General features: G+C 54.8%; 1 protein-coding gene across 1 annotated transcript in view; it reads left to right on the forward strand.

The window, feature by feature from the left end:
* Positions 1-10,065, forward strand: part of TMLHE (trimethyllysine hydroxylase, epsilon) — a 31,614-nt gene that overhangs the window by 5,351 nt on the left and 16,198 nt on the right. The window contains exon 2 of the mRNA XM_026848507.1: positions 5,587-5,592. The gene's annotated coding sequence lies outside the window, so the exon portion shown is untranslated. The remainder of the gene's footprint in view (positions 1-5,586; positions 5,593-10,065) is intronic.

The raw sequence follows: 10,065 nt of genomic DNA on the forward strand, positions 1-10,065 counted from the left end.
CAACTCCCCCCCAGTTTCTTTGCCTTCAGTACTTTGAGTTCCTGTTTCAATGTCACTTTAACTTGAACGCGCGCGTGTGCAGGGGAGAAAGGCTTGGTATTAAATTGCCAATCTGGTCACATGTTGCCTGGGATTTGGCCGTAGCTAAGCAGCACCACCCCCGCATTCACTTTTTTGGCTGGTGACTCCTCTGCTTGGCGTAAGGCAGAGCTGGCGAAGAATAGGAGAAACCGGAGGGGGAAGGAAAAAAAAATTTAGAAAAAAAATAAGGCGAGTCATTGTGAATGTCAGGAGCTCCTCGGCTGCGGGTGTGACAGCGATCCTCCCCCTCCAAACTCACTCCGGGTGAGAGCCAAAGAGAGAGGATTTCATTAGGATCTGGTAGCAGGCTATTTTCAGAGCTGACATCCTACCCATGGCTAAAAATAGCTGGTCCCCTCCACGCAAACCAGGGTTTCTTTTCTGTTAAACTTTAATAAACCTCAGCAAGGCTCAGACCTTGCTTTCTCCCCACACTTTGCTCCCTTGCTTGGTCCATTACCTTCCACCATCCCTCCCTTTCCCCCTTTGCCATGTCTCATTTCCCACTGCCCAGGTACTCTCTCCCATCTGGTCTCAGCTTGCAGGGACCAGAGTGGAGATGTCACTACGGCAGGGTTGAGGGAGCAGAGGGCTGGAGTCACCTCCTACCCAAACCCAGCATCCTGCACATGGATCCAGGGGCTCTGGCAGGCCAAGCAGGCAGCGAGGACTTGAGACCCTCAAGCTGCTGCCAGGCAGAGGCAGGGAGACTCAAGCACCCCTCCAGAGACCAGCTCCACTAGCAGATGCTTGTTGGGGTGCCCCAAAAGGAGGGAGCACTCACTGCACTCCAGGAAGGTAAAAAAATCACAGCTGGAGCAGGGGCAGAGCTATCCCAGCTGCAGCCCCAGGGCATCATCCCACCAAAGGAAGATGCTTTGGTTTGGTGCCCAATGCTCGTGTGGGGAACCATGACCGAGCTGGACTCAGAGGGGTCACAGCACAAAGCTGTCCCACCTATAGCGGCCAGCTTCAGCGTTCGGCTGCAGTCACCTCTAAGAGGGTTCTCCTAAAAACACCACCTAGCCTAAAAATGTCTTCCCTCTCCTGGGCCCTTGGAGCCACCGATGCTGCTGGCCCTCCTCCTCGTTGAGGGGCTGCTCACAATTCCCTCCCTTCATTAGCACGGCCACCTTGGAGGTATTTATAGACAGCACCTACCCCCTCCTCCTGGCTTTTCTAAAGACAACACAAATTTAACTCCTTCCCATGCTCCTCTTGACTCCAGCCAACCTGGCGGTCTGAAATCCCATGGCTTGAAATAACTAACCTCTGCAGAGACCTTCCCCACTCAGTGCATGCACCCTTCCTGTCCCAGCCCCAGATCTTCCACTTATCTAGGTCCCAGCACAGCCAAGTGTCAGCAGAGGCTGCAGCTGGTCTGGGCTCTGCTGCTCTTAGGATGGAGCAGAGGTTCATCAATAGATGCCTTCTCGGCTCACGCCAGCTGCCCAAAACAGCAGGAATGGGTCCGTCCCCACCAGCTCGGAACATCCCCAGCATCCCCAGGCAGCCTTGCACCTGGCACATGAGGCACATGGGCAGAGCTGGTGGGGAACAGCCTGGCACACCATGGGGATATTTAGGATGATCGAGTCCAGTCTCATAGTCTCAGCCCAGTGCCCGCCAGCACGATGGGCTCCACTCGCCTTCTCCCTCTGCCCCGCGCTGGGTGTGCGCCGGCCCTTTGGAGGCCCTGGCTGCCGGCCAGCCAGCCATTTCCTGGTAATCTAATAGCTGCAGCAGATGAACTGAAAATGCATTTCCTGCCACCGTGCTGTAAAATTTTTATTAATGTAAGGAGAGAACGCAGCGCTGGCTCGCACCGCCCAGGGCTGCAGCAGGGCGGAGGGCGGCAGGATCCTCAGCAGAGCAGCCGGGGCTGTGGGGCCACAGGGTTGGCAGCAGTGCCGTGGTGATACTGCAGGAGGATGCAGGTACAGGGCTGCATCTCCCACCAACAGCATCACAGGACAGGGAAACTGAGGCATGGGCAAGGGAAGTGTCTGGCATGGAAGTAAAATTGGACAGCAGTTCCTCAGCTGCTTCCCCAGGGCAAAGGATTGCTGTGGGTGGTTTTTTTGATGCTGCAGGTCCTTCTCCCTTGTGGTCCTCTCCCAAGGGCACCCGCCTCCACAAGGATCCTAGCGAGGAAAGGCTGCGCAGAGGGGATGGAGGCAAGGTGAGAGGAGGCAGCATGCCCTGGCAGATGGGCACCATGGTGGGAGACCTGCCACACATTCCTGCTTGCCTTCCGGATGGCATCTCATCCACCTGTGTGTCTTCATGGCCTGGGCTGACCCCTTCCTGGCTGGCAAACGGATGTCCTAGATAAAATCACCCATTAAGGTGCTCTTGGGCAAGGAACAGCCTATAGGAACCAGTAAATAGTGATCATGGGCCCCTGAGTTTGCCCAGGGAGGGAGCAGAAATACTTGCCAAGGAGGAGAAAGGTACTGGAGCTGAGACATACATGTCCCTGTGGATCTATTTCAGCAGCGGTTGCTGTGTCCACACAGGATTCACAGCCCTCGAGGGCTTTGCAAAGGACCCACAGGGTCAGCAGAGAGCTCAGCATCCCCCCAACATGTTCTTCACCATCGCCCTCCCCACTCACCCCCAGACCCAACATCCCACCCGGACCCTGTCACCACCCCAGGGTATCCAGCAAGTGACATCCCTGCGGCGAGGGGCAGCCGGCAGCCCCGGGGCTGTGGAGCTGGAGCCATTTGCGCAGCCCTTTTCCCACTTGGAGCCTGCTCCCTGCGCCAAGGCAGAGCTAAATTGGAAAAACACACACAATGACCTCTTGTGGAATGTAGTATGAATATTTGATAGGTCTAATGTAATCATATCCAATCAATACAGGCAGGAATATCTCTCTCCCCCCCACCCGCGCTCTCACTCTGCCCTGTCCCTTCCTCTCTTTCCCTCTCTCTCTCTTGCTCTCTCTTTCATTAATGCATTCTCCATTTTACATTATTTATTAACTTCCTTCCTTTTTTTTATTTAGAAAAAAATAAATTAAATAACAGTGGTTATCTGGAGGCTTGGACCCTCCTGCCTAAGCGCTTTTGGGTCAGGTAAAAACTTTTCTGACCTTCTCTCACCTCCTTGCTTTCCTCTGCTGAGACACAGAGGCTCTGCCCCACAGCCAAGACCCCCTGACACCCCATCCCTTGCTGCGCCCCAACACAGCCCATCTCCTACCTCCCTGTGGGCACTTGCCCTGGTGTGAGTCCCCAAAATCCCCTGAGCACATCCACCCATTGCACCTGGCACAGCAGAAGATGCTCAAAGCCCGTAAGCAAGCCCCTGAGGTGCAGGTATTGCCTCAGAGGTTGAGGGTCTCCAAGTCAGGCCAGAAGGGTTGTCTGCTCCCACCTCTAACATGGGTAAAAACAAGATTTCCAGACTAAGCCTGGCTGGAGCCAGTGAGGTGGGGAGGGTGGTGAGCTGATGCTCTGCTCCAGAGTCTCACAAACCCAGCTCATCCATCCCTTATTGCGGTTCCCAAGAAAAGCATCTTCCAAGACAGGCTTCAGGTCTTTAATGGAGAGAGAGGGATGATGACAGTGTCCCCCAGCTGCCTGCACCTCCCTGCCAAAACCAGCAGTGGCTGGAGCACTTAGTGTGGTGGGATCCACGAGCGGGAGGAACAGGAGGCTAAGCATGCAACAAGTGGGGGGCTTCTCACACACCAGCACCAATGCAAGGTGAACTCCAGCCCCATGGCCCCACTCCTTGACACCCACAGAGCTGGTGACAAAGAGCAGCAGAGATGCTTAAAGCCCCTTAATGGGGTAGGAAAGGTGAGGAGGAGGTTAAAGCTCCCTGTATGGGGCTGGACTCTCCCCAGCTGCTTCCAGGGCTTCTCAGAGTGGCCAGGTATGTCCTAGCAGTCCAGGGATGTCCCCAGGGATGCTGCTAATCCTTGCTGCTTTACCAGGGTGGGCTGAGCACAGGGACTTGTCTGCATGGGGACAACCCCACTGTCTGCCTTTGTGCCAAGTGCCCTGAACCCAGAGCCCCCCCCAGAGCCGCTTATTAAGATAAAGAGACCCTGGGCTTGAGAGCTGCATTCCTCCGCTCCAAGCCAGACCCAAGGGGCCATGAAAAGGCTGGGGCAAGGCCAGACTCAGCCTCAAGCAGTGGGAAAGTTGGGGAGCATGGGGAAAAGGGCAGTGCAGCAGCCAAAGCGGTGACCCTGGGGTGAAGGGTATCCCTGGGGTGGAGAGTGGGGAGTGAGCAGAGAGGGTGTGCCCAGGGATGTCCTGAGGGGGATGGAGCAGGGGCGGGGAGTTAGCAGGCAGCCCTCCACGGTCATGCTGCCTTCAATGCAGGCAGAGCTGCTCTTGCTTCAAAGTACATTGACTGGCAAAAAGGGAGACCTGCACACACCACCCCTTATCCCCTGCCTCAGACATGGGTGACATCAAGATGTCACTTGCTTGGGGACCACATCCAGCAGAGCTGGCAACCTTGCAAGGAGAGAAAACAGTGTTTTGTTGGGCAGTTTTGAGGTGGGGAGCCCCGCTACAGGGCTGCGTCCCCTCGCAATGGCCGTGTTGCTCCCAAGTTCCAGCAGGGTGGGAGAGGAATCATGGCCTGACCCCCTGGCACAAGGGATCAGGCACAGGGATGATGCTGGGAAGCCCATGCAGGAGCCATGGGGTAAACCCAAAGACATGGGACATGGGTCCTGGTGGGGGTCCTGCCCTCAGCATGGAGACAGAGAGTCACTGAGCTCCTGGATTTAACAGGCTCTGTCTCTGTGTGGCTTCCAGTTGACTCATCCCACCTTCTCCTGCTCACCCTTAGGGGCAGCTGATCAATTCCCCCCCTCCCCTAATACCTGCTCTGCAGCAGGAAGAGCATCCACTCCAGCACAGGAGAGGGAATTTTGGCTGTATAAAAACTCACCTTTCCCCTTTCTCCATGGGGAGGCATGAGAAGGTGCAGCTGCTGCCTCATCCCTGCACCCGTATCCTGGGTGTCTATCCTCACAGGAACACCCCATTTTCCCGGGGCAGGCAATGTGAGGCTGAAGGCTTTCTTACAGGGGCAATATGAAGCTAAAGGTTTTATTATTTTCCATGAGCGGGGGTTGTGAGAGCAGTTTAGGAGAGGACCTGTTGTTCCACAACAAATACACAGGCAATAAAATTCAAAGGAAGGACTTGTCTTTGCCCACACTGGTCAAGTTCTCCCTTTCTGGAGGACATCACCAAGCACACATTCACGGAAATCAACTCAGTTTACCACTTCTGATAGGTACAATGGCTTATTCTTGGTCTGCAGTAATTTAGGAAGGATCCTTCCCACTCCCATGCTATGGGAGATGTAGAAGACCCCCAGGGCACTGACAGAGAAAGAAGTTGGCTGCTACTCTTCAAGATGCCATGATCCAAAGCTTCTTCACTGGGGATCACCACAGTCCAGGCTGGAAGGAGGGCAATGATCCAGCCTCAGTGTTGGACGTAGCTTCTCCCCCATTGCCTGTGTTCCCAGGTAGCTCAGGGGCACATGTGAGAATTCAGCTGGGAATGGGTTTGAGAAAATCGTGGACTCCCTGGGGAAAGCACATCTGGATCCACCTGGGTCTGTCTGAAGAGACCAAAGGACTGTTCATCTCCAAAGCAGGGAGGGCTGAGGGTTTACTGCTTCCCCACTGCAGGGTTTCCAGAAGGGTCCTGTGGAGGAGCTGCATTTCCCCACCACTGGATCTCATGAACGAGGGTTGCTCAGGGCACAGGGGTGGAAAAGCCACCCAGGTCTCCCAGAAAACTAGACACAGTGCTGGCAGGGACCTGGGCAACCATGACAGCTCTCCCCAATGTCTCCCCCATCATCCTCATTCCTGGACACAACAGCGCTGCCATCACACGTGTCACTGCTGCCCGGCCCCGGCTCACACTCCCCTCACCGCTGGGTTTTGCTGAACCAGGCAAATCGATAGCGGCTGTCTGCTGATGGCACGACCAGGGTGGGGGGATCAGACGGATGAGAACAGGGGCTGAGGTGAGGTGGGGAGACAGAAGGAGCAGAGGGGCCCCAGGGGCTCGGGGAAAGGCCGCAGAGCTACGTGGCAGGAGAAGGTTTGGATGGAGGAGACCTGCAAGGATTTGTCTCTCATCCCCAGAGGGTCTGGAGGATTCACCCTGCTGATACAGCCCCTGTGGCAGAGACCCGGCTGCGTAGACACACGGGAACCAACACAGACTGTGCTTTAATGCGAATCACTTATTGACCCTGCAGAGCCGAGGGTGGAGGAAGATTGAAAGGAGGAAGTGTAGGGAAAGAGCTCCAATTAGCAGCATCAAAGTTATATATTATCCTCTGGAATGAGTGCCCGAGCCAGCAGGCAGCAAGCCAGCACAGTGGCTGCTGTGCCGCATGGTGCTGGGGGTGACCTGGCCTCTCACACAGCCCAGGGACCCCCCAGAACTTCCCCACTTGCTCCCCAGTGCCACCACCCCCCTCCACGGGGAGAGACTGCATGGCTCAGGGTGGCCACTTTGGCAAACACACTGGGTTGGGAGAAGGGAGCCAGAGCCTGGGAGCCGGCCAAGTGGCTGCTGGGACCATGGAAGGAGCAGATGACATTCTGCCGAAAGACGGGCAGAGCGCGAGATTCTTTCCACCTCAGCCTCTCGTGCTCTCCTTACTGGAACCATGGTGGTGCTCTGCATTGTTTAAGTGATCATGTCCAACTTTCCAAGGCACTGAGATGCTGGAACAGATGCGGAAATTTGCTGCAGGCCCTGGGAAAAATTGCTCCATGGCAGACTAGCAAGAGGCAGAAGAGCTGCTGGGATGTGGGGCCCAAAGGCATTGGGAGCAGCCTGCATTGCCTTGGCTGGGAGACGTTCAAGTCTCCTGCACGAGGACATCAGCAAAAGCTGGGTGGTGGGGGGACACTTTCCTCCCCTAGGAGGGGACACCCAAAGTGTGTCTTCAGGACCCCTCTGCTGCTGCAAAGAAATGACCACTGAGAGCAAATTGCTCCATTTCTAAGACAGACACCCCCCCTGTTGTCTTCTTCGGTGTTTTCCACCATGCCCCTCCCTCCAGTACCTCTAACATCCTCATTAACCCTGCGAGGGTCCTGGGATTCGCCTCCTCTGAGTCCACCTAAATGTGCCTCCAATGCCAAGGATCCTGAGGAACAAGGGCAGGGTCTCACCTCCCCCAGAGCCACCCCAACATCCCTGGGCAGATGCTCTGCCCAAGAGAGTTTCAGAAGTTTCCTGAGCTGATCAAGCCCCATGGCACATTCCCCTTTCCCTTGAACCGCATTCTTGCCCTCAACAGGGAGCAGGGAGCAAGAGGACCGCAAAGCCTCCAGCTTCCCCACCTATCACTCACCCATGGCACATAGTCAATACCCCATAAATAGTTGCCTCTTATGGGCCATGTTGAGCACATATTCCAACCTGGAGGAAGGGAAGACTTTCCAACCTAATGGCTCAGGTCAGGAGCTGCTCAGACCTGCAGGCACCCCCTCCTCCTCTGTCTGGAGTCTGTAATGGCCTCAGACATCACTGGATGCCCACCCTTGAGTGGGACCTGCTTGGATGAAGAGGGTGAAGATCTCCACCCCAGCCCAGATCCCTTGCGGTTTCTTCTCCTCCATGGACATACAGCCAGGGGCGAACCATGGCTCCCAGCCGCACTGTGGCTCAGGGGCTCAGATGACACCAGCATAGGGTGAGGGGAACCTGGATTGAAGGGAGATGCTCTCCTTGCAGACATCCCACCAAGAACAGTCCTGTGAGCTTGTGACAAAGGCACTGCCTGTCCAGGAGGGAGTGCAGGGAGCGAAGGCAGCTGGCAGCACATGGCCCCCAGGCCAAGCTAATCAGAGAGAAACCATGACGTAAGGCTGGGGGAAGCGGGGTCCCGGCCTTTCCCAGGCTCTGCCGTGCTCCACACTCCAGTTCCCTGCCAGTTTATCAGCCACTGGAGCGCGACCAAGGGAACATCGGCCAGGACAGAACAAACAAAAAAAAAAAAAAAAAAAAAAAAAAAAAGGAGAGAGAGAGAGAATTAAATTAAATTTAAAAAAAAAATACTGAAACAAGTCAAATAAATAAGCATTTGTGTTTCCATGGGGATGTGATGCATTCTTGGGAGTGGGAGCTTGGCCTCAGGGAAAACTGATGCCAGAGAGCAGCGAAGCCTGTGATACCTAAGGGGCCCCAAGGGCAGCCCACCAGTGCACCCAGAAGGACCCAGCTCATGTCCTCAGCTCTGATAGTCCTTGGATCAAGCGCTGTGCAGGCAGCCACACACCACAGTCAGGATCACCGCTGCTCTGGGGACTTTGCTTCATGTTTTAGCTCACTTTCTTAACACAGTTGTGTGCTCCAGGTTTTCCTGCTGGGCTCTGTTCCCTCAATCCTCTTGAAATCACTGACCAACATCACTGTAACAGACGGATGTTTAGAGGCAACTTTTGTCCTAATAAGTGTCATGAAAGGAGAGAGTTAAGAGGGGCAGAGAGGCCCTTATTATACACCAGAAAATCCCCCTGGACTCCTAGGTCCCTAACACACTGCCACGTTTCATCATAGCCTATTTAAAGGGGAAGTTCTGGTGGATAGAGGTTGTTTTGCTCTTTCTATTTCATTAAAACAGACTTGCAGCAGTGGTAGGTTAGGACCAGCCAGCAAATGGAGCTCAAATCCATGGACCCTCCTCTCCTTGATGTTTCTAAAAGGTCCTCTGGATTTTCTCTGATCTCGCTGTGCTGTGTCATCCATGATGAGTTTTGTTGGGTTGTGTTGGGCTGGGTTGTGTCATTCTCATTGAGTTGTATTGGGTTGGGTCACTCATGTTGGGTTGTGTCGTGTTGGGTCATTCAGGCTGGGTTGTACTGGGTTGAGTTGGGCTGGATAGTGACATTCAGGTTGGGCTGGATATGCATCAAAATGAAACAGTTCCTACACCCACATTGACATTTTTCAGAATTTTTGTCTTACCAACCATTTCCAGGAATATCTCCTACCTGCTTGGCTGCCCTTTGTTGTTGCTGCTCTTGTGGAAATCACATTTCCTGTAAAATGTGACTTCCCTGACCTGACTTGCAGAAATATCCCCAATTTTAGCCAGTGCAGAAGCAACGTGTAGAGAGAAACCTGCGTGTGCTCTGCACGTCACCGAAAGCACTGCTTGACATCACCACTGACAACACGACCCCCAAGAAATCCCACGAGCAGGGAAGAGAGACTGATTTCTTGAATGAGCTGTCAGAGGGAAACAAGAGAGCCCAATGGAGGATGCATCTGTAGGATGCAGAGTCACTTTCCTCTGCACGCGGCGATGCGCTGCTGACCTTGGAGCCCCGCAGCGCTGGAGCTGACAGCAGGGCCTGGCAGGGCCTTTCCCAGGCAAAGGACTAATTCTGCATCCTCTGGGCCGGATGCGATATCTCATCACCAGCACCCGTTAGAGAAGGGAAGAGCATTGTGTGGGCTGTTGCTTTTTTTAAAAACCATTTGTGACCCCGGGACTAGGATGCGAGTGAGAGCCACTGCTGGAGGAAGGAGGGGAGAAGAGGGAGAGGGACAGAAAATTCCCAGATCTCAACTCTCCCTGGGAAATCCCCAGAAAGCTCCCAGCATTTTCTTTCCCAGATCCTACGTGCTGGGGCCAAGCAGCAGGTGCATGTCTGAAACGCTGTGTACCTGGGGAGACAGCAGCCAGCCCCCCCACCTCCGAGGGGGGCCAAGGCTTGGGGCACTGCCTGCCCCTGCCTCACAGGTCCCAGCGGGTACGTGCCAGCAGTAGAGGCTCAGCTCTGTGGGGTACAAGAGGGACCACAAACCCTGGTGAGCTCTACAGACCACACTCCATGCCCCAAAGGGTGGCTTGTCTAAATGACCGTGAGCCACAAACCACGGGATGTCCTGATGCAGCTGCACTCCTGTATCAAACGCAGCCAATGGAGACACCACCGGGGGGGGGGGGGGGCATTCCTTT

Source organism: Athene cunicularia, assembly GCF_003259725.1.
Source record: "Athene cunicularia isolate RWA chromosome 4 unlocalized genomic scaffold, athCun1 chr4_part3, whole genome shotgun sequence".
NCBI lineage: Eukaryota > Metazoa > Chordata > Aves > Strigiformes > Strigidae > Athene > Athene cunicularia.